The sequence below is a fragment of the Schistocerca gregaria genome, chromosome 9 (assembly GCF_023897955.1).
Source record: "Schistocerca gregaria isolate iqSchGreg1 chromosome 9, iqSchGreg1.2, whole genome shotgun sequence".
Taxonomy (NCBI): domain Eukaryota; kingdom Metazoa; phylum Arthropoda; class Insecta; order Orthoptera; family Acrididae; genus Schistocerca; species Schistocerca gregaria.
Window position 1 is genome coordinate 111321052 of NC_064928.1, and position 25669 is coordinate 111346720.

At 41.0% G+C, this 25669-nt stretch overlaps 2 protein-coding genes across 6 annotated transcripts in view; one reads left to right on the top strand and one right to left on the bottom strand.

Annotated features, from left to right (window-relative positions):
* The window catches only part of LOC126291454 (spidroin-1-like), a 43057-nt gene that overhangs the window by 11689 nt on the left and 5699 nt on the right, over window positions 1–25669 (bottom strand). The gene's annotated exons all lie outside the window — the stretch shown is intronic.
* The window catches only part of LOC126291691 (uncharacterized), a 125059-nt gene continuing 114658 nt past the window's right edge, over window positions 15269–25669 (top strand). For 2 of the 5 annotated variants that reach the window (XM_049985319.1, XM_049985317.1), the window contains exon 1: window positions 15329–15478. The gene's annotated coding sequence lies outside the window, so the exon portion shown is untranslated. Of the gene's footprint in view, window positions 15479–25669 lie in introns of all 5 variants that reach the window. The other 3 variants (XM_049985318.1, XM_049985320.1, XM_049985316.1) reach the window with 3 other exon arrangements.

Here is a 25669-nt window from a genome sequence, read left to right on the forward strand (position 1 = left end):
AGGATTCGAACCTGCGACCGTAGCGGTCGCGCGGCTCCAGACTGAAGCGCCTAGAACCGCACGGTCACCGCGGCCGGCACTCAACGCTTATTTCGATATTACAGTTGAAAATTCCAAATCTTTGTAGCTCCTTCCTGTTGCTAGGAATCTTAATGTTACCGCCAGCCGGTCATGAGAAGAAATTGCCCTTCTCATACAAGTAATTTTTTCTCATAATATGAGGGGTTCGCAACGAATTTTTTAAATTTTTATTACCGTTTCTCTGTTTGCCGAGGCGTCAACTGCTCGCAATTTTTCAATTAGAGCATTGTATACTCCTGTCTTTTTGTCTCGGTCACTATATTCTTTACTTTTAATCTTCCATAAACATGGGTGGTTTCTATATATTTCAATGAATTCACTTACAAACTCTCGAGAACACTGACGAGTATCAGCCATTTTAATGCTCTGTGCGCACAAATACAAACACTAGACTGAGCAAACAGCTGTTTTGCGCCAGATTTGCGGCGATCTCCTGTCCACACGCTCCAACTTGTCTGCGCAGATGTGGTTTGAACCCACAGAATTGATAGGTTTCGCTCAAACCTCCAACTCCAACTTCCAGGTTTGCACACACACCTCAGGTTGGTGCAAATCTTCTGTCCACATGCAACGATCTGTCTGCACAGATGTGATGTGCGCAGACAGATCGTTGCGTGTGGACGGGCCTTTAGGAGCACATATAAAACTGAATTAAGAAAAATACAAGCGAGTGTAATTCTAGCTGCGGCAATGCTCTCGTTTACAAGACAAAAATCCCTTCTTTCGAGTTGGCCGGCTCTTTGTTAAGGAATATTGTTGACAGGAGGGAAAACAACACAAATCAAGAAGCTGCATTGTTTATTCAAAACTTCTTTACTTAAAACGTCGCAGAAGTGCGCCCCATTTACATAATTATTAGCATTTTGAAGTGTTGCCACTATACAGATCTAACTTCAAGAGAGTAGTTTGCAAACCATTCTCTTCTTAATGCGGCCTGCTTCGAATAATTATTACTGTTAATGTTAATAACTATTGGTGTTAATGGGAAAAGCGTCACCGCCAACTAAAACCGCATCTTATAACATCTTAGTGTTCTCGCTTGTAATGCATGCAATATATGTAATTTCAATTCTGGCTACAGTGCTTCGTGCGTTAAGTATCTTTACTCCTTATCCCATAATTAACTCTACGTAGAAGAAACGTGAACAGTTCTGGTGACATCCTAAGATAGTCAAAAGAACTTCTTGGGTCTTACATTTTAAATTATCTCAGCAAGGATGCTAAGCAACCGAGCTGACGTATCTTCTTCATCCAGTCACAAATCGTACACGTTTCTTATTTGTTTTCTTATGCAGCAATTCCACGCAACAAGCTTTAACTCCATCACAACTCGTACGACGAGCTGCTAACAAAACTTTTATTTCAGACAAGACTCAGGGACCCAAAAATATGAAACCATCTGCGTGCAACTCATTCTGCACAACGAGTGGCACAACACAATGTCATCATGTAAACCAGGCTTAAGTTGCTATGTTTATAAATTTATACACATATCGATTTTATAATATGTGATATATCTAGAACTATGATTCATGATACAGTCAGACACACAGAGTTATGCAGATTAAAATGTATTAAACCTCACTGCCGGTGATACATTGTCAATTTCATAACGGGGAAAAGAAAGGTTGAAATAACTTTAGCTTGTCTGTGCAGTCGAGGATATTGCTCTTGGGGTGATATTTCATAAGAGTCTTGCAAATATCTGCAATGGAGAAACAGGTCGTTGAGCTGTGTGTAATACTGAACGTCAGTCAGCTCAAGTTGGAAGTAATGATGTATATTAGCAGCCAAAAACGAGAAGGATGTAACAAAAAAATCATAATTTGGCTTCAGTCATGCAAGGTTTTAGAAGCAGTTCAAGAAATCATAATGAAATGTTTCAATTTCTGACACACAGTCATGCCTGGTCTACAGATGACTGCCTTGAAGTTTAGGAAATGTTAAGAACTTAAAGCAGTTTTTTCCATAGGATTCCTTTTTTTTATGACATAAATGTTGACCACCATATGTTATCAAATAATGCTTCACTTGCATTAAGACACTTAATGAATTCAAATAATACATACTGTTAACCACAAAATATTCTGTCAACATTCTACTTACCCTGAACTCAGTGCAGCCAGCAGTTGCTGTCATTAGTCACAAGACGTGTACATCCCATCGTCTTCCTGGCTGGTAGCGTAATGACGATCCTGTAAGTGTTTATCCAAACCATAATACTGTGATGGTATATTAAGTGCTTGCATGGCCTTTAAATGACCTGAAAAGTAAGGAAATTTCAATTGGCATTTAATTATGTGGCTTCACTTCTTCTTATTCTTTGGACAGTTGTATAGACACCATAGTATTCATAATGAAAAAAGTAAACATCATTTAAAGCAAGTAGTGTTGTCAGAAAACTGCTTATCGCCTAACAAGATGAATGTTTTGCTCAAATGGCATCCGGCTGCAGCCTTCATTTGTATGGTAATTCCACTCCCAAAGAAGGCAGGTGCTGACAGATGTGAAAATTACCCAACAATCAGTTTAATAAGTCACGGATGCTAAACATAACGCGAATTCTTTACAGACGAATGGAAAAACTGGTAGAAGCCGACCTCAGGGAAGATCAGTTTGGATTCCGTAGAAATATTGGAACACGTGAGGCAACACTGACCCTACAACTTATCTTACAAGCTAGATTAAGGAAAGGCAAACCTACGTTTCTAGCATTTGTAGACTTAGAGAAAGCTTTTGACAATGTTGAATGGAATACTCTCTTTCAAATTCCGAAGGTGGCAGGGGTAAAATACAGGGAGCGAAAGGCTATTTACAATTTGTACAGAAACCAGATGGCAGTTATAATAGTCGAGGGACATGAAAGGGAAGCGTTGGTTGGGAAGGGAGTGAGACAGGATTGTAGCGTCTCCCCGATGATATTCAAGCTGTATATTGAGTAAGCAGTGAAGGAAACAAAAGAAACATTCAGAGTAGGTATTAAAATCCATGGAGAAGAAATAAAAACTTTGAGGTTGGCCAATGACATGTAATTCTGTCAGAGACAGCAAAGGACTTAGAAGAGAAGCTGAATGGAATGGATAGTGTCTTGAAAGGAGGACATAAGATGAACAACAACAAAAGAAAAACGAGGATAATGCAATGTAGTCGAGTTAACTCGGGTGATGCTGAGGGTATTAAATTAGGAAATGAGACACTTAAAGTAGTAAATGAGTTTGCTATTTGGGGAGCAAAATAACTGATGATGGTGGAAGTAGAGAGGATATAAAATGTAGACTGGCAATGGCAAGGAAACCATTGATCGTCGGTAAAGCAGTTGCCAGACTGAGATTCATTGGAAGAACCCTAAGGAAATGCAATCCGAAAACAAAGGTAGTAGGTTACAGTACGCTTGTTCGCCCACTGCTTGAATACTGCTCAGAAGTGTGGGATCCATACCAGACAGGGTGGATAGAAGAGATAGAGAAGATCCAATGGAGAGCAGCGCGCTTCGTTACAGGATCATTTAGTAATCGTGAAAGCGTTACAGAGATGATAGGTAACCTCCAGTAGAAGACTCTGCAGGAGAGACGCTCTGTAGCTCGGTACAGGCTTTTGTTAAAGTTTCTAGAACATACTTTCACCAAAGAGTCAAGCAGTATAGTGCTCCCTCCTACATATATCTCGCGAAGAGACCATGAGGATAAAATCAGAGAGATTAGAGCCCCCACAGAAGCATACCGACAATCCTTCTTTCCACGAACAATACGAGACTGGAATAGAAGAGAGAACCGATAGAGGTACTCAAGATACCCTCCGCCACACACCGTCAGGTGGCTTGCGGAGTATGGATGTAGATGTAGATGTCTGAAGAAGAGAAATTTGTCAACATCGAGTATAGATGTGTCAGGTAGTCGTTTCAGAAAGTATTTGTATGGAGTGTAGCCATGTATGAAGTGAAACATGGACGATAGCTATTTTGGACAAGAAGAGAATAGAAGCTTCCGAAATGTGGTGCTACAGAAGAATGCTGAAGATTAGAGCGGTAGATCATATAACTAATGAGGAGGTATTGCATATGATTGGGGAGAAGAGAAGTTTGTGGCACTACTTGACTAGAAGAAGAGATCGGTTGGTAGGACATGTGTTGAGGCATCAAGGCATCAATTTAGTATTGGAGGGCAGTGTGGAGGGTAAAAATTGTAGAGGGAGACCAAGAGATGAATACACTAAGCAGATTCAGAAGGGTGTGGGTTGCAATAATAATAATAATAATAATAATAATAATAATAATAATAATAATAATAATAATAATAATAATAATAATAAATACTGGAAGACCAACATCAGAATTACATAAATACACAGACAAAATAACGGACACAATAAGGAAAAGAAGAATGCAGTTCTATGGACATGTCCACAGGATGAATGAAAACAGAATTTCAAAGCGAATTCTTAGTCATCAACTCAGGCAGGGGAAAAACAAAATGGATAAAAGAAGTTGAAGAGGACTTCAGACAAGCACACATAACAGTAAACGATGCAGAAAATAGAACTGAATTCAGGTACATCATCAAAAAACATAAATTTGACACCCCAACACATAAGAGACCAGGATGCAAATGGACAGCGGAGCGAAAGAAACAACACAGTGAACACATGAAGAAAATTTGGGCTCAGAAAAAACCATAAACAATCATCATAAAGGAATTCAAGTTCAAACGCTCTCTTAATTGGGAATAATCGAAAATGATAATGATAATGATTTTATTGTCTTTAGGCCATTACAGCAATTGACAACATCAAATGAAGTTACAGTTTATAATACAGTGTGGTAAGGTATTGACTACTGAAATATTTTAGCTTATATTACAATAAATGTACAGTGGGTCATCTGTTGGATTACTGTATTTTACAGTTGAAGAATACATTGATATCATAGAACGGGTGGGCAGTAAACCATTCTTGCAGTCTTTCTTTGAATGTGTGTTCAGGAAGATCCTGTATGGCATGTGGCAGCTTATTAAATAGATTGTGCCCTGTGACTTAATAGCTATTTATTGATATCGATAGTCTGTGGCAAGGTGTGTATATGTGTTTGATGCTTCTTGTGTTGTAACAATGTACATTTTCTCTACGTTTCAGATCTTGTAGGTTCTGCTTCGTAAAGATTAAGACATTGTATATATAGAGGTTTATTACAGTCATTATTTTTTGTTTAGTAAATAAGGGTTTGCAGTGAGCCTTATGTGAAGAATTTGTAATTATCCTAATGGCTTTCTTCTGCAATAATAGGATGTCATGTATACGACTACAGTTACCCCACAAGATAATGCCATAGGATATTATACTTTGGAAAAATGCAAAATAAGATGATCTTATGTATGTTTCAGGTACACAATTTCTGAGTTGCCTTAATAAATAAATTACTCTAGATAGCTTACTACTAATATAGTTTACACGTTGGCCCCAGGATAACTTTTCGTCTAAATAAACATGCAGGAATTTAACAGAACTAGGGTCATCAGATAGTGGCTTGTCTCTTAGAGTGAAGATTATCTGCTGAGTTTTATTTTCATTTAGCAGGAAACCATTTGCTCTGAACCAATATGCTGCATGAGTGAGTGTATTTTCAGCACAGGTTTTAAGATCACTAAGATTGTTCCTGCTATGAAGAAAACTCGTGTCATCTGCATACAATACAGTGATGGATCTAATAAACAGTGGGAAGTCATTGATCATTATCAGAAACAATGAGGGCCCCAGTACAGATCCCTGAGGTACACCTACTTTAACATTTTCTATGTTTGACATTTCCTTACCAACAAAAATTACCTGTTTACGGTTGTTGAGATAACTTTTTTTAATAGTCTGAGACTGTTTCCTTCAATGCCATAGAATTCTAGTTTCTCTAGTAGTGGCGTATGCTCAACACAGTCGAAGGCGTTGGTTAGGTCACAGAATGAGACCTGGCAAAGCCTTTGTTCTCAAAAACTTTGAGGATGTAACTGACTACCATGTTGATTGCATCAGTAGTCGACAGATTCTTCCTAACCCCGTATTGTGTTGCATTAATAATTCATAGATTCTCAAAGTGAGATGATAATTGTTGGTGCATGATGCATTCTATACCTTGGAGAATGCGGGCACTATTGAAATAGGCCTGTAACTAGATGGAGAGTCTTTATCTCCCTTTTTGTATACTAGGACGATCCTAAACAGTTTTAACTCATCAGGAAAATATCCCTCAAGTAAGCACTTGTTTATGCAATGGGTTAAAGGGTAGAGAATTCAATGACACACGTTTTTCATATATGCCATATATATCTAAGGTATTAGATGATTTCAGTCGTTTTATGACCCCTTCTACATATCTAGGTGATACTTCGCAGAAGGTTAGTATGGTTGTATTTAGTGACTGTCTGCCTCAATTTTGGGAGAGTAACTCTGATGGACTAATGTCTGGTTTGATAATTGCGTCTCTTATTTCTTTCACTGAATTAGTAAAAAACTCTTTGAGTGTTTGTGGTGGGATATTAATTTTGTCTTTTTTAATATATGTGGCAGCACTGTTAATTACTTTCCAAGCGGTTTTGCATTTATTGGTGGAATTATGTATGCTGTTGGCATTGTAGGTTTTTTTGGCTTGCAGGATGGCTTTTTTGTATTCATTCCTGCATTCCACATAGGCTGATTTGGCACAGTCAGACTTCATACCATTGTATATGTTGTACAGTACTAAAACTTGTTTCTTTAGATCTGTCAGCTGTTTAGTGTACCATATATTTTGTCTTTTTTGAGATCTGGATTTGTGGGTGCTGTCCATTATTTTGATTTTCTTTATGGTAATACTATGGTTAAACAGAGTCAACAATGCATTAAAAAATCGATCAAATATTATTTTGACTGGCACGTCATTACTTGATGTGTAATGTCCATCGACACTACAATGGCCAAACCAGTCTCTGTCAGTAAGGGAATTAAGAAATGTGTTAATTTTATACTCAGTTACAGGTCTGGTAATCACAACTGTTGGGACAGGTCTGTTTGCATTGCTCCTATTGAGGGGAATTTTACGTGCATAATTTAGAGACACGGAGTCATGGTCAGAGAATGGGAACACTACAACTTCCCATGTGTTTTCAGTGGTCTTGAAGTTTACAAAGATGTTATCTAAACATGGTTTGTTTCTTGTGGGCATGTTATTAACTTGATGTAAATTGTATTGTCCTAGTAAGTTTTCCAGATCTGCAACACTACCCTTACATTTAGTAACATCAAAATCAGCATTCAAATCACCTCCTATTGCAATATCATAGTGCAGCAATTTAATATTACTTAATTCACACAATAGCATGTCCATTTTTTTCTAAAAATATGTTAATGCTTCCCTTTGGTGATCTGTACATGGATACTACTATTAGCTTATGACTGTTAATGATTATACCCGCAACTTCAAAGTGCTGTTCATCACACAAGGTATTTAGGTCTAGTTTGGTTGTTGTACAATTGAGTGACTGGTTGGAATAAATTTCCACACCACCTCTAATGTGCTCTTTCCTACAGTAGCTATTTACTATTCTAAAATTGTCAAATTTGGCAACTGCAAGTTCATTCTCATTAGCCCAGTGTTCACTCAGACAAAAAATATCCAACTGGTTATCGAGACCAAACTCATTTATGATAAGTTCTTTATCGTTCAATCCTTGAACTTTAAGGTAACATATTTTAAGATCCATGCTCTTATTACTTACACACTGAACACTATGGTGATTGGTTTTCAAACCTTTTTCAGGGCTTATCTTTTGGATTTCTGCCTCTTGTTGCCTTTTACTAAAAAATTGTTCACTTGGAGTGGTAGCACATCTACTGTTATATGCCTAATCTTCCCTCCTTGTGATGATATTGTAGATGAGGCTGCTGCTACTACAGGAATTGATGGAACTGCTGTTAGGGTGTGTGGAGGCACTGTTGTGGCATCTGGTGACTGAGGAGATAAGGTGGTTGCTTCTTCTTCTGCTGCTGTTGAATCTTGCTGGTGAAGTGTGGTAGGTACTGCTGCTGCAGCGTTTGTTATGTGTGTAGGTACAATTGCGGCTTCCACCTCTGCTTCCACTGCTGCGTCAAGCAAGGAACTAGAAGAGCAGCAATTACTTCTTGGTTGTCAGATGCTTTCAGTATCATGCTGATGTTTTGGCACAGAATCTTCTTGCCTCTGTTATTAAGGTGCATGTCATGTCTCGTGTTACAGTCTCTTTGCAAGGAGTCCATAAAATATGCATTTTGGTAGGCCCTGCAAATCTTTGAGTATTGCCTGTTTGCTTTTATGATTTCTACGTTCACACATGACCATTCCGAAAGTTCATGCCTATGTGGAATTACGACTACGAAAACTGATTTCTCCCCTGTTGAATTTAGTATTGCCTTAAGGTTTAGTGTTGCACTGTGGAGGTCGTTTTTATATACATTCTTGGCTCCAGCTATGAGGACACTATGACGGTCATTTTCAGTTTCTGTGTTTCTAATGAGTTCTTGGATGGGTGCACCTGTTTTGATAATACTAGTTGCTTGTATACAATGACTGTAACGTAGTATTTTTGCGATCTCACGTCCATGGCTATCAGAGAATATTTTCACTTTGAGTTTGTCTTCACGTTTATTGCGGAAGTTTCTGCTCATGTGCTTGTCACTATATAGATTCGGCGTTTTGTTGTCGTCACAGTTTTCCGTGGATTCCACATTTATATCTGAATCTAGTTTTTGTTACCACAGGAATTCTACAGTCACTGGGTTTCACACGACCAACCCTTTTTGGTCTAGTAAACATATGTTGACTTGTTGTTTCTGCCTTTAGGCCTTTATCCACTTCAGAGCACTAGTTTATTGTAGGTAGGACACTGAAACTGCTTTTATTGCCGCGGTTCGTTCTTCTTCCGTGATCATGCTAGTCCTGTGCTCCCAGTTAGGTGTGTTACTTGCTTTGGCGATCGGGATATTACGCGCCATTTTCAGTTCGGCATTTTCATTTTCTGAATGCGCAATGTCCCGCCTTAGTACATCTACAATTAATTGCAGGCTTGATACACGTTCATATAGCTTCACTATTTCACTGTTATAATTTACGTATGTTCCGTTTTTCACACACAACTTTTGTTCACTTTCTCATTATAAACAACTGTACCGGACGCCATATTGAAATGTTAAAACTGGGAGATGAAAGAGCTTGCACAGGATAGAGTAGCATGGAGAGCTGCATCAAACCAGTCTCAGGACTGAAGACCACAACAACAACAATCATACTTTGGTCCTATTCACTGCTGCACATGGAGCGAGAAGCAAAAGTGCGACTGGAGCCCTAGCACTTGAGCAGTACTGTTTGGCTAGACCTGTCCTAATGTAATGAGTGAGAATTCACTGAAATGAAATGATTGTATGGCATTGTTAGTCAGGAGGCCCCATTCGGGGGAAGTTGGGCCGCCATATTGCAAGTCCTTTTCAGTTGACGCCACATCAGCGACATGTGAGTCAATGATGATGAAAATTATGGACACACAACACCCAGTCCCCTGCCAGGAATCGAACCCAGCGCCCCTGTGTGGTAGGTGGTAACTCTATCACTACACTGCCGAGCTTGTCTGAGAATTTACTGCCACAGTATAAGAAGTAAAGCTTTCCACATAGACCGTAAATCCCTATCTATAGTTCAGAATGCAATTTTTTATTCTGCTGCAGAAGTTGCTGGTAGACTTCAGGCATGGAATTGAAAATCTCGACTTAGAAACAAACGGCACTACGGATCATTGACCACGTATGTGACTTATAAGAATATATTGTCTCAATCGCATTTAAACTGTAAAATTAATATCTGTAACTCGTTGACATTGAAGTATTGGCACTGTACTGTACTTCCCCTCATGAAATCATCTTCCAGAACTGTGTAAGTAGCTTGTGTGTGTTGGGTATGATTTCACTCAATGCTTGTTTCGAAACTACAGCAGCAAATTTCAGATCCTTTTAGCTCCTATTACCAGGAATGTTGATGTCAGTGTTAGCCACTCATTTGGAGAAATTTCTGTCATCATACAAGCTTTTCCTGTATTATACTAGGCGTTATAAACATCAAAAGATAATTGTATGTTTCTAAATCCACCCTCAAATATTTATGCCAGTCATCCAGTTCGCCCTGCAACTCGTAAATTAATGTATGAAAATTGTCTTCACTTAAGCAGCCACTGTGTAGACCAGTCTGATATCTCTCTCTCTCTCTCTCTCTCTCTCTCTCTCTCTCTCTCTCTCTCTCTCTGCCTACTTCTGGCTGCTGGAAGGCAGTCAAAATCGTGGCCATTTCTAAATTGGTCAGAGATTTAACCTGGCCAATGAATCACTGCCACATCAGTCTGTCGCCCACAGTGGGGAAACTTCTGGAGAGGGTGTTGCTGGTACGACTCGGGCATCACCTGTTAGAGCACAACGGCATCAGGCCAGACCAGTTTTGCTTTCAGTGAAAGGTCTCTGCCAAACTCCAGCTTATACGCCTAACCAGATATACTCAACACCACTTCAATCTTTTGTAGCCATCTTATTTTATACTGGAAAGGCTCACGATAAGGTGTCGCACAACAACCTGATTGTGAAATGTGACAAGCAGATGACATTTCCAGACTGCTACATCCATTTTCTAGACAATTTCTTAAATGACCAAACGTTTTCTATGTCTGTGGACAGGACTCAAATCACTAGAGGAGGGTGTCCTGCAGGGAGCGCTCATTGCGCAATTATTCTTCATCTTTATGTGAACGACCTACTGACCAATCCCATGATCACATGCAGCCTTTATGCCAAAGATAGTGCTTTCGCAATGTCCAGGCATAACACCAACCAACCAGATCGACATGATGGAGAAGTGGGACTTCAATTGCACCAAGGCAGAAACGGCTGCCGATTCTTCTAACATGACTAAAAGTCCTTGGACATGAGATCACATAGTCACCAGCCTGAGATATCTGAGTGTCGTCCTCGACAAGTCGTTCATGTTACCACAACATCTCCGACAATGTAAACAATCAACATACAGGATGATTAAGGTTCTGCTGCTATTCTTCCTCAGTAAAGATCTGGAGATGAAGATGGTCAGATGTATAATTTTACTGTGCAACCCAAACTCCTCTTTGGCTGCGCCGCATGGGTTATGACTGGCACCTTGAATGTGTCATTACTACAACTACTCCTAACTGCTGTCTGTGGTGGGCGCTGAGAGAGCTGTGATGAGGCAGAGTATGAGAATTACAGGTGTTATTGGCAGAAATCTATCTACAGGACAAGATTAAGGACAATGCCGCATTTGTGTTCCTCAGAACCGACGCATCAAGGCTTTTTGTCCATCAGCTTCAACATGTTGGTACAGTCCATCCACAACCATGGCATTAAGTTCTGTGGGCCATTCCGAAACACCATCCGCCATAGGCAACTGGCTCCCACCTTCATTGTACCGAAGTTCCAAGGATCCACCTGAGTGCTCAGGTTGCCTCTCATTGTGTCCTTAAATATGTGAACTGTTGAGTCATATTGATTTTACAACAAGGACAATCCACCAAAGGTGGACACTCTTGAGTACACACTACATTTTTTAAATTCTTTTTTAACACAAGCTGCTAATACATACCGTAATAGAATTTCCTCCATTTCTGAATAAATGAAATAAACTTTGAGGTTATTGTACGAGAATTTAATCGCTTGGCACTGAAATTTCTTTTCTGCGCCGACCGACGGCAGGTGAACAGTTCACTGGAATGTGTGTCATGTGTTGTTGTTGTTGTTGTTGTTGTTGTTGTTGTTGTGGTCTTCAGTCCTGAGACTGGTTTGATGCAGCTCTCCATGCTACTCTATCCTGTGCAAGCCTCTTCATCTCCCAGTACCTACTGCAACCCACATCCTTCTGAATCTGCTTAGTGTATTCATCTCTTGGTCTCCTTCTACGATTTTTACCCTCCACGCTGCCCTCCAATACTAAATTGGTGATCACTTGATGCCTCAACACATGTCCTACTAACCGGTCCCTTCTTCTTGTCAAGTTGTGCCACAAACTCCTCTTCTCCCCAATTCTATTCAATACCTCCTCATCAGTTATGTGATCTACCCATCTAATCTTCAGCATTCTTCTGTAGCACCACATTTCGAAAGCTTCTATTCTCTTTTTGTCTAAACTATTTATCGTCCATGTTTGACATCCATACAAATACTTTCAGAAATGACTTCCTGACACTTAAATCTATACTTGATGTTAACAAATTTCTCTCCTTCAGAAACGCTCTCCTTGCCATTGGCAGTCTACATTTTATATCCTCTCTACTTCGACCATCATCAGTTATTTTGCTCTCCAAATAGCAAAACTCCTTTACTACTTTAAGTGTCTCATTTCCTAATCAAATTCCCTCAGCATCACCGGAATTAATTCGACTACATTCCATTATTATCGTTTGGCTTTTGTTGATATCCATCTTATACCCTCCTTTCAAGACACTATCCATTCCTTTCAACTGCTCTTCCAAGTCCTTTGCTGTCTCTGACAGAATTACAATGTCATCGGCGAACCTCAAAGTTTTTATTTCTTCTCCATGGATTTTAATACCTGCACCGAATTTTTCTTTTGTTTCCTTCACTGCTTACTCAATATACAGATTGAATAACATCAGGGAGGGACTACAACCCTGTCTCACTCCCTTCCCAACCACCGCTTCCCTTTCATGTCCCTCGACTCTTATAACTGCCATCTGGTTTCTGTGCAAATTGTAAATAGCCTTTCGCTCCCTGTATTTTACCCCTGCCACCTTCAGAATTTGATAGAGCGTATTCCAGTCAACATTGTCTAAAGCTTTCTCTAAGTCTACAAATGCTAGAAACGTAGGTTTGCCTGCCCTTAATCTAGCTTCTAAGATAAGTCGCAGGGTCAGTATTGCCTCACGTGATCCTATATTTCTACAGAATGCAAAGTGATCTTCCCCGAGGTCGGCTTCTACTAGTTTTTCCATTCGTCTGTAAAGAATTCGCGTTAGTATTTTGCAGCTGTGACTTATTAAACTGATAGTTCGGTAATTTTCACATCTGTCAACACCTGCTTTCTTAGAGATTGGAATGATTATATTCTTCTTGGAGTCTGAGGGTATTTCGCCTGTTTCATACATGTTGCTTACCAGGTGGTAGAGTTTTGTCAGGACTGGCTCTCCCAAGGCTGTCAGTAGTTTTAATGGAATGTTTTCTACTCCCGGGGCCTTGTTTCGACTCAGGTCTTTCAGTGCTCTGTCAAACTCTTCACGGAGTATTATATCTCCCATTTCATCTTCATCTACTTCCTCTTCTATTTCCATAGTATTGTCTTCAAGTACATCGCCTCTATATACTCCTTCCACCTTTCTGCTTTCCCTTCTTCGCTTAGAACTGGGTTTCCATCTGAGCTTTTGATATTCATACAAGTGGTTCTCTTTTCTCTGAAGGACTCTTTAATTTTCCTGTAGGCTGTATCTATCTTACCCCTAGTGAGATAAGCCTCTACATTGTTACATTTGTCCTCTAGCCATGCCTGCTTAGCCATTTTGCACTTCTTGTCGACCTCATTTTTGAGACGTTTGTATTCCTTTTTGCCTGCTTCATTTACCACATTTTTATATTTTCTCCTTTCATCAATTAAATTCAGTGTTTCTTCTGTCACCCAAGGATTTCTACTAGCTCTTGTCTTTTTACCTACTTGATCCTCTTCTGCGTTCACTACCTCATCCCCCAAAGCTACCCATTCTTCTTCTACTGTATTTCTTTCCCCCATTCCTGTCAATTGTTCCCTTATGCTCTCCCTGAAACTCTATACAACCTCTGGTTTAGTCAGTTTATCCAGCTCCCATCTCCTTAAATTCCCACCTTTTTGCAGTTTCTTCAGTTTTAATCTACAGTTCATAACCAATAGATTGTGGTCAGAATCCACATCTGCTCCTGGAAATGTCCTACAATTTAAAACCTGGTTCCTAAATCTCTGTCTCACCATTATAAAATGTATCTGACACCTGTCAATATCTCCAGGCTTCTTCCATGTATACAACCTTCTTTCGTGATTCTTGAACCAAGCTATGATTAAGTTGTGCTCTGTGCAAAATCCTACCAGGCGGCTTCCTCTTTCATTTCTTAGCCCCAATCCATATTCACGTACTACATTTCCGTCTCTCCCTTTTCCTACTGCCGAATTCCAGTCACCCATGACTATTAAATTTTCGTCTCCCTTCACTATCTGAATAATTTCTTTTATTTCATCATACATTTCTTCAATTTCATCATACATTTCTTCAATTTCTTCATCATCTGCAGAGCTAGTTGGCATATAAACTTGTACTACTGTAGTAGGCGTGGCTTTGTATCTATCTTGGCCACAAAAATGGGTTCACTATGCTGTTTTTAGTAGCTTACCCGCATTCCTATTTTCCTATTCATTATTAAACCTACTCCTGCATTACCCCTATTTGATTTTGTGTTTATAACCCAGTAGTCAACTGACCAGAAGTCTTATTCGTCCTGCCACCGAACTTCACTAATTCCCACTATATCTAACTTTAACCTATCCATTTCCCTTTTTATATTTTCTAACCTACCTGCCCGATTAAGGGATCTGACATTCCATGCTCCGATCCGTAGAACGTCAATTTTCTTTCTCCTGATAACGACATCTTCTTAAGTAGTCCTCACCCGGAGGTCCGAATGGGGGACTATTTTACCTCAGGAATATTTTACCCAAGAGGACGCCATCATCATTTAACCATACAGTAAAGCTGCATGCCCTTGGGAAAAATTACGGCCGGAGTTTCCCCTTGCTTTCAGCCGTTAGCAGTACCAGCACAGCAAGGCCGTTTTGGTTAGTGTTACAAGACCAGATCAGTCAATCATCCAGACTGTTGCCCCTGCAATTACGGAAAAGGCTGCTGCCCTCTTCAGGAACCACACGTTTGTCTGGCCTCTCAACAGATACCCCTCCGTTGTGGTTGCACCTACGGTACGGCTATCTGTATCGCTGAGGCACGCAAGCGGCCCCACCAACAGCAAGGTCCATGGTTCATGGGTCATGTGTCATGTCAACACTCCACATTTACGGCGATATGTTGCATACACAAACTTGCGCTAATAACTGCGCAGACATCTTTGCATATGAGTGTGTCTTTTATCTTTGGTTTGTTCGTGGATGGATCTTTTATCTTTGTTGTGTGTATTTTTGCGTCTTTGATCGAATTTTGAAAGCGCGTGCTCGCGATTCTCCAATCACGTATCACGACAAGGCTGTTGGAGGGCTAAACCGGTAGTTGTGTCGGTTGAAAATCGCGCGTTGTTGTATTTGGTAATTTTGTATCATCCAAACAGTAAACGACGCTGTGCTGCTGGTAAGGTATGTTTTTATACGTTTCTCTTCGGAACAGTTGTCTCTTGATGTTTATTATATGTATATTGTAAGAGAAACAAACGCCCGTTGCTGTATGTTTCCTATAAAATACAAATACAGTGTTGTCTTTGAAATGGAAGTAGTCGTAATAATGTAAGCGTATTGGATGAAATATTCAGTACTTTGTTATTACCGATGTTAATTGGATAAGCTAGAGGGGGAAAAAAAGCTTAAGATGCAATAAACATTCATGAACTAAATTGTTTTTATGTCGCATTGATAATTTATAAATTTTAATCATGTGGAACGAGTCATTGTCGTTTTACATGTCGCAAATTATTTTGCAAATATGTCTGCAAGCTGATCATCGATACTTTTTTTTTTAATTTGCAGAATTGAGTTAGTAATTCCTAACCACCACTCATTCCATTTTGTTCTTAAGGTTTACTTTACTGTTTGTCGAGCATTTTATGCCAGTGGGTAAGGGATCAGGAATATTAGTTGCAGTATCTCTTATCATTTTTGTGCTTTGTAAATGAGATGTTGACACGCACTGAGGCGCCAAAGAAACTGTTATTAATATGCGTATTCAAGTACAGAAATATGAAAACAGGCACAATACGTGATTTGGTCTGCAACGCCTGTGGAAGAGAAGTTTCTGGCGCAGTTGTCAGATCAGTTACTGCCGCTACAATGGCAGGTTATCGAGGTAAAAAGTGAGTTTGAACGTGGTGTAATCAATGCACGAGCAATGGGACACAGCATCTTCGAGGTAGCGATAAGTGGGTATTTCAATGTGCGACCATTTAATGAGTGTGCCATGAATATCAGGAATACGGTAAAACATGAAATCTCAGACATCCCTATGGCTGGAAAAAGATCCTGCAAGAACGGGACTAACGACGACTGAAGAGAATCGTTCAATGTGACAAGTGCAACCCTTCCGCAAATTGCAGCAGACTTCAATGCTGGGCCATCAACAAGCAAATCATTCAACAAAATACCATGGATACAGGGGCCCGTTAACACCGACATTGGACTGTTGATGACTGGATGTTGCCTGGTCAAACGAGGCTCATTTCATATTTTATCGAACGGTGAATATGTACAGGTATTGAGACAACCTCATGAATGCATGGACCCTGCATGTTAGCAGGGGACTGCTCAATCTGGTGGAGGCTCTGTAGTGGTGTGGGGCATGTGCAGTTGGCGTGATATGGGACCGCTGATGCGACTCTGGCAGTTGACACGTATGTAAGCATCCTGTGTGATCACCTGCATCCATTTGTGCCCATTGTGCATTCTGACGGACTTCGGCAATTCCAGCAGGTCAATGCGACACTGCACATGTCCAGAATTGCTACAGAGTGGCTTCAGGAACACTGTTCTGTGTTTAAACACTTCTGCTGGCAACCAGACTCCCCCAGACGTGAGAAATTATTGAACATATCTGGTATGCTTTGCAATGTGCTGTTCAGGAGAGATCTCCAACCACTGATACTCTTATGGATTTGTAGGTACGCCTGCAAAATTCATGGTTATAGACATTAGTTCAGTCCATACCACGTCGTGTTGCAGCAATTGTGTGTGCTTGTGGGTGGTGGGGGGGGGGCTACATGATATTAGGCAGGTGTACCACTTTCTTTGGCTCTTCAGTGTACTATGTAGTGTGTTTACACCCCAATTTCGAAGCTTTAACCATAGTAAACCATATTGGTTTGTATTCTGTTTTCAGAGCTACTTTGGTTTAGTTAATAATAAATATATGAAAAAAATCAGGTTTTGCTTTTTTGAGAGTTGCAATTGTTACAGAAATAAATAGCTACAGAAAACAAACAACATAAGTTACCTGTATTAAATAGGTAATTTGTTGTGTAGACTATGACACTGTAAGTGCTACACGTGTTTGTTTATCTCTTACTATTCCAGTCATTGTATCGAATATGTTTATAGGTTCAAAAATTAATTTTTGAGTGAATATTTGTTGACAGGTAATGAGTACTGCTTTTTTTGCATCAGAACCAAATGCGTCTTCATTTATAAAAACACAAACAATAATTTTTGAGAATTGTCTTCCAAGTAATCATCCAAATGGAATTATTTCAAAATAGTATATTTGTCAGTTGAAGAATGGAAGTGGGAAATGCTGAATGCCCAAAAATAAATATTTAGGAAAATAGGGGGAAATCCCTATGGAAGTTACACTACGAGCAATTTGCATTTAGTGAAATATAAGTTCTGATGGCATAATCCGTATCTCTTCAGGCAGCGTGGTTATTGAATGTAGCATATGTTAAAATTCAGGAGTAAGAAACGTTGACTGTTTTTGTTTTCTCCAAAAAAAAATTCCTGCCCCGAGTTACAGGCCTCGAAAGATGACACTGTGAAGACCACTTAGAAGTTGACGAATTTCGGAAAAGTTTTTAAAATGCTGTAGCTCTGCAACAGTTCTAGATATTTTGTTTGAGTTTTTTCATTTGAAAGGTAATTGCTTTGTGATTACAATGGTATCTTCCATTTGCACATATCTGTCAAAGTTCTTTTACTGTCACAGTTGGAATTAATATATTTTTTATTTTATTTTTTTCTTCTTCAAAAATGCCAATCCAGAAAAGTTAGCTTCTTTTCTGTGGATTAGTACCATGTATTGCTATATTCTCCGTAAAGGAGAGCTTCCACTTTTACATTGTATCGGTTTTGTTTTAAAAAACCTCTTTTTTTACTTTCAAGGGTTATGTATCTCTTCCCTGAGGTTGTTTCTTACTAATTTGGGGTCAATGGAAGCGTCCTATTCCACCTGTCTGGTTTGACCCATGACGTCATCAATATGGTGGAAAGGGCTATTCTAAGTGTCTCACAGTGGCGGAGAGCACCCTCATTCCAGTGCTCAAACCTGATAAAAACCCGCTTTATGTGGGTGGCTATCGGTCCATCAGCCTCACCAATGTTCTTTGTAAGCTGCTGGAACATATGGTGTATTTGCGGTTGGGTTGGGTCCTAGAGTCATGTGGCCTACTGGCTCCATGTCAGGGCGGCTTCTACCTGGTTCGCTCAACCACCGATAATCTTGTGTCCCTCAAGTCTGCCATCTGAACAGATTTTTTTATTTACAAAAAGCGTATGACACTACCTGGTGACATCATATCCTTTCCACAATATATGAGTGGGGTCTCCGAGGCCCGCTCCCAATTTTTATCTAAAATTTTCTGTCGCTCCATACTTTTCGTGCCCAAGTTGGTGCCTCCCAAAGTTCCCCCTCATATCCAGGAGAATGCGTTCCGCAGGGCGCTGTATTGAGTCTCTCTCTGTCTTTAGTGGCCATTAATTGTCTAGTAGCAACTGTAGGGCTGTCCGTCTCTCCTTCTCTGTATGCAGACGACTCCTGCATTTTCTACTGCTCCACCAGTACTGTTGTTGCCGAGTGGTGCCTACAGGGAGTCATCCGCAATATGCAGTCATGGCCTTTAGCCCACGGTTTCCAGTTTTCGGCCGCAAAGTTGTGTCTTATGAACTTCTGTCGGCATCGTAATGTTCATCCGGAACCAGAACTCTACCTTAATGATGATCCACTCACTATAGTAGACACATATTGATTCTTTTCTGGTTTTTGATGCCCGATTGACTTGGCTTCTTCACCTTCATCAGCTTAAGCGAAGTGCTGGCAGCACCTCAATGCCCTCTGCTGCATGAGCAGCACCAACTGGGGTTCAGATCGCTCTACGCTGCTACAGCTCTACAGAGCCCTTGTCCAATTTCGCCTTGACTATGCGGGTGTGGTTTATGGTATGGCGGTGCCCTCAGCATTGCATATACTCGACCCAGTGCACCGCTGTGGCGTTCACCTAACGACTGGAGCTTTTAGGACAAGTCCAGTGACCAATGGCCTGGTGGATGCCAGAGTCGCTTCGTTGCAAGTTAGGCATGCACAACTGGCTGGTCAGTTAAGTTGCACAATTTCGTAGTTCTGCACATCCGAATTACAATCTCCTTTTCCCACCCACAGTGGTTCATCTCCCACATCGGCAGCCCAGGTCAGGGCTTCCAATTGCAGTTCATGTCCAATCCCTTCTTTCCGAACTGGAGTCTATGCCTTTACCACCTCTACTTGAGGCCCATTCACGTACACCTCCATGGTGTACACTTAGGCCACAGCTTCACCTGGACCTTTCACATGACCCTAAGGACTCAGTTAACCATGCGGCTCTCCACTGCCATTTCCTTTCGATTCTTGACATGTACTGTGGCCATGAAGTGGTTTACACTGATAGCATGATGGCTGATGATCTTGTCGGCTTCGCATATGTCCATGGAGGACATATTGAACAGCATTCCTTGCCCAATGTCTACAGTGTTTTCACTGCCGAGCTGGTGGTTATATATCTTGCTCTTGAGGACATCCGTTCATGCTCTGGGGAATCATTTCTTCTGTGTTCTGACTCCCTGAGCAGCCTACAAGCTATCGGCCAGTGCTACCCTCGTCATCTTGGGTAGTAACCATCCAGGAGTCCGTATCTGTGCCCTGGAACGGTCCAGTCGTTCAGCGGTGTTTGTCTGGATCTCAGGTCACGTCAGAATCTCGGCAACGAACTTGTCGACAGGCTGGCCAAACAGGCTATGTGGAAACCACTTATAGAGATTGGCTTCTCTGCAACTGACCTGCGCTCAGTACTATGCTCCAAGGTTTTGAGGCTTTGGTAGATGGAATAGCATAACCTCAGTCCGCACAACAAACTGCGTACCATTAAGTAGACTACAAATGTGTGGAAGACCTTCATGCGGGCCTCTTGCGGGGACTCTGTGGTTCTCTGTCGGTTTCGCATTGGCCACGCTTGGGCGACGACACACAGCTACCTCCAGTGTTGTGATGACCCACCTCAGTGTCGGTGCGGTGTCCGGCCGACAGTGGGCCATATCCTGGTGAGCTGTCCTCCTTTGGCTGCCCTGCAACGGACTCTTCAGTTACCGGACTCGTTGCCATTAATTTGAACTGATAATGCCTCCTCATCTAAGTTACTTTTACGTTTTATATGTGATGATGGGATTTATCATTTTATAGTGGTTTTTGCGCATGTCCTTTGTCCCTTTGTGTTCTCCACTACAATGCTTTTAGACTGAATGTTTTAATGTGTCACAGACTGCCTGGCTTTTCCTTTTTATTCTTGTTATCAGCCAGCCACGGTCATCTGCTATTTCGTTTTTATCCCTGCTACCTGTTTCTTGCTTCTCTCTGTGGTTCTCTTTTCCTGTTTTGTCCATCGTAGTCTTGGTTGTCCTGTCGTTCTTCTGGTTCTTTCATTCTCGTGTTATTGTGCTGTATGTGTGCTTTCTTTTCTTCTTTCCGTTGTGTAATTGTTTTACCGAAACGAGACCATTGACCTCACAGTTGGTCGCAGATAGGCACAACAAAAAGACTGTCACAAATAAGCTATTGGCCAACAAGGCCTTTGTCAAACATAAAACATAGGACACACACACACACACACACACACACACACACACACACACACACACACACACACACACACAAAGACTGGATCGTCTGTGTTTGACAAAGGCATCTCTGCTATATGATGAGTGGCAACCTTCCATTCCATAATATTGTTACATTCCATCCTGAATATTCTTTATAGGTATTTTATTGTGTAAGGCAAAACACACCACTGTACCTACAGTTCGGACCTACATCATGTACGTTGAATATGGGCTTCCATGAATTCTAAGCTCTGAGTTTATTTTTAAGTCAGTAACCGTTCCTTTCCATAATAGCAATAAACAGTATCGAAACAAATACACAATATTCAAAGTATTACAATGGTAGCACCGTACACCAGACACATGTTCCAACAATTGCTGCTTTTAGGTGCGTGGCACAATCAGTGTTCACTGTGTCTCTGCCGATGGAACATCCATTCTCTTACATCTATTACACACCTGTCTTGTGAGCTAAAAGGAAACCTTTGTGGTACTTCCAACCATTCCCATGTAATTTGCGTTGGCACGTACAAAGATTTCCATGAAAATCTTAACATTGTACAATTTTGCCACTTTCAGTGTTTCCCATTTCCATTCTTCATTGCAGTGATTTAAAGCTCTCTCTTCTCTTTCTATGTTCCCCCCTCCCCTTCTTCTTTGTTTTTTGGCTGTAGTGTAGAGCTCATTGATGAACGAAACAGTAGCTAAAAAATCAGTCTCATTATTCATTCCATACACTGTTTGAGAACACGAAATACAGGCCGATAATTCGCTGGTGTAGAGGCTAGAGCATAACGCTCGGCAGCAGCAGCTGTATCAGAGTAGTCAAGACGATTAAGGAAACACTGGGTACATATGTGGGGACTGGTTTCCATAGAGAGGCAGTGAACCTTTGACCAAACCTGCAAACAAGGGGCGTGCGATCAAATTGTACTGACACAACGTTCCTAGCATTCTTGTTTCTTCCATTTTATTAACAATCAGACCCAGGCATGGAGCCGTGTAAAGGCAAAGAGGTGTTCTATCAACAGATGTCATTTATGGAATTTGAGAGCCCGTCTACTATCTCCAAAACATCTGCAGTGGGTTCTTGGCCTTTGAAAAGTGATTTGTGCCAGTGAAAAACTTCTGCTCTTGATCAAAAATGTTCTCCACAGGCCTGTTTCAATTTTTCAGTGGTCATACCCACAGTTCAACACACAACTTTATTACATAACACTGCCCTAAATTCTTTTGTTCCATTTTTGTAAAATACAACAAAAACACAACTTCACACTCTCAAAAATGACAAGCCCTGGTGTTGTCCCCACTCTTTCATGATTATGATATGATGTGAGAATCGGGATGGTTTTATGGCGGTGCTGGTTCCCCATCGTGCGTAGCTAGCATCTTTGGAGCACACCCTGCTGTTGCCCTTCCCCAACACCCCTCCCCCCTTTCCTGTTCTGTACTCTTCCTGCTGTCCCAACATTTCTTTTGCACCTTTGTTTTCAGTTTCCTTTCCTGTTGACTGGACTGTGCGTTTGTGCTGTTGTCCCACAGTTTCTGTCACCTTAGATTGTGGAACCAATGACCTTAGTGTTTCGTCTGACCCTCCCCTGTCCCTCCTCCAGACAGACCAACCAACCAACCAACTTGTCCACATTGCTAGTTTTCATGCGGTAATGGGCCAAACCAACCAACTTGTCTAGATTGCTAGTTTTCTTGTGGTGATGGGGAGGCTGGAGAGTGAGGAAACATTGGTCAGGTGCAGAAGGTGCATCACACATTGCATAGCTTGTTCTGAGGACCTCCATCTGCTTTCTGGGTGGAGCAACTCACCTGCCTTCACTCTCTTACCCCTTTATGACTTCCATTTGCTTCTTTCTCTTGGTTGTAGTGATTCTCAGTTACAACTGGGTTCATAAGGATTTGTCTTCAGTGTCCCTCCTCCCCGAGGACTTTTCCAGACTTAATATGCGTAGGAGGGAGGGATTGATGACCTAGTTGTTTAGTCCCTTTAACCCCGTGAAACTAAGTCCATGTCCCATCACTTATCACACAGATCATTACCAAGAGCAGCAAGCAGTGGAAAATGTGTGGTATCCCGTACTTGCACTTTTACCGTTATTGGTTATCACTGCATTTGTTTTGAAGTGCTCTGTTTAGTGGTTTGTGAGGGAGCTATGGGGGATGGAGAGAGCATAAGTATTGGCTGAGAAATTATTCAGAATAAATGAGTGCTACATTACAGCAACAAGACATTCATTCACATTTGATTAACAGAATTTCATGCTAGTTACTTTGCATATACTAGATTCCTCAGTGAGTGTGTGGGCTACCTGTATTTCTCTCAGCCAGTTCTGACAGATCAGGTTTTGTGAAGCCACTCACTTCTACCTGGGAGAGATTGGAATTGCCATATTATTCAGTCAACAGCTGTATTGCATCTAAATGAGAATGAACTCCCACTGCAAATCAAACTAGAAAGAAATCAAGTCTGCCACCCCCTCTTACCAAAACCTAAATTAAATAGACAGCGAGAGCAATCAAGTTCAGATCTTAAGTACATGTCTTGAAACACATCCTACACTTTATGCCACATAATCAGTGTTTCTTATAAACAGAGTACCCCCAAACTGATTAACTGAACTTACCCACTCAGTGCTGTTTTACCGTTCTTACAACTACAACATCTACATTTATACTCCGCAAGCCACCCAACGGTGTGTGGCGGAGGGCACTTTACTTGCCACTGTCATTACCTCCCATTTCTGTTCCAGCCGCGTATGGTTCGCGGGAAGAACGACTGTCTGAAAGCCTCCGAGCGCGCTCGAATCTCTCTAATCTCCTCGGGAGGTATGAGTAGGGGGAAGCAATATATTCGATACCTCATCCAGAAACGCCCCCTCTCGAAACCTGGCGTGCAAGCTACACCACGATGCAGAGCGCCTCTCTTGCAGAGTCTGCCACTTGAATTTGTTAAACATCTCCGTAACACTATCACGGTTACCAAATAACCCTGTGACGAAACGCGTCGCTCTTCTTTGGATCTTCTCTATCTCCTCAGTCAACCCGATCTGGTACGGATCCCACACTGATGAGCAATACTCGAGTATAGGTCGAACGAGTGTTTTGTAAGCCACCTCCTTTGTTGATGGACTACATTTTCTAAGGACTCTCCCAATAAATCTCAACCTGGTACCCGCCTAACCAACAATTAATTTTATATGATCATTCCACTTCAAATCGTTCCGCTATCATATAATCATACAACAAAGGATCCTTCTTTCTATGTATTCGCTATACATTACATTTGTCTATGTTAAGGGTCAGTTGACACTTCCTGCACCAAGTGCCTATTCACTGCAGATCTTTCTGCATTTCGCTACAGTTTTCTAATGCTGCAACTTCTCTGTGTACTACAGCATCATCCACGAAAAGCCGCATGGAACTTCAGACATTATCTACTGGGTCATTTATATATATTGTGAAAAGCAATGGTCCCATAACACTCCCCTGTGGCACGCCAGAGGTTACTTTAACGTCTATAGACGTCTCTCCATTGATAACAAAAACTATTCAATCCAACCACACAGCTGGTCTGATATTCCGTAGGCTCTTACTTTATCAGGCGACAGTGCGGAACTGTATCGAACGCCTTCCAAAAATCAAGGAAAATAGCATCTACCTAGGGGCCTGTATCTGAAATTTTCTGGGTCTCGTGAACAAATAAAGTGAGTTGAATCTCACACGATCACTGTTTCCGGAATCCATGTTGATTCCTACAGAGTAGATTCTGGTTTTCCAGAAACGACATGATACTCAAGCAAAAAACATGTTGTAAAATTCTACATCAGATTGACGTCAGAGATATAGGTCTATAGTTCTGCGCATCTGCTCGACGACCCTTCTTGAAGACTGGGACTACCTGTGCTCTTTTACAATCATTTGGAACCTTCCGTTCCTCTAGAGACTTGCGGTACACGGCTGTTCGAAGGGGGGGCAAGTTCTTTCGTGTACTCTGTGTAGAATCGAATTGGTATCCCTTCAGGTCCAGTGGAGTTTCCTCTGTTGAGTGATTCCAGTTGCTTTTCTATTCCTTGGACACTTATTTCGATGTCAGCCATTTTTTTGTTTGTGCGAGGATTTAGAGAAGGAACTGCAGTGTGGTTTTCCTCTGTCAAACAGCTTTCGAAAAAAGGTGTTTAGTATTTCAGCTTTACGCGTTTCATCCTCTGTTTCAATGCAGTCATCATACCAGAGTGTCTGGATATGCTGTTTCAAGCCACTTACTGATTCAACGTAAGACCAGAACTTCCTAGGATTTTCTGTGAAGTTGGTACATAGAGTTTTACTTTCGAATTCACTGAACGCTTCATGCATAGCCCTCCATACGCTAAGTTTGACATCGTTTAGTTTCTGTTTGTCTGAGAGGTTTTGGCTGCGTTTAAACTTGGAGTGAAGCTCTCTTTGCTTTCGCAGTAGTTTCCTAACTTTGTTGTTGAACCACAGTGGGTTTTCCCGCCCCTCACAGTTTTACTCAGCACGTACCTGTCTAAAAGGCATTTTACAATTGCCTTGAACTTTTTCCATAAACACTCAACATTGTCAGTGTCGGAACAGAAATATTTTGTTTTGATCTGTTAGGTAGTCTGAAATCTGCCTTCTATTACTCTTGCTAAATAGATAAACCTTCCTCCCTTTTTTATATTCCTATTAACTTCCATATTCATGGATGATGCA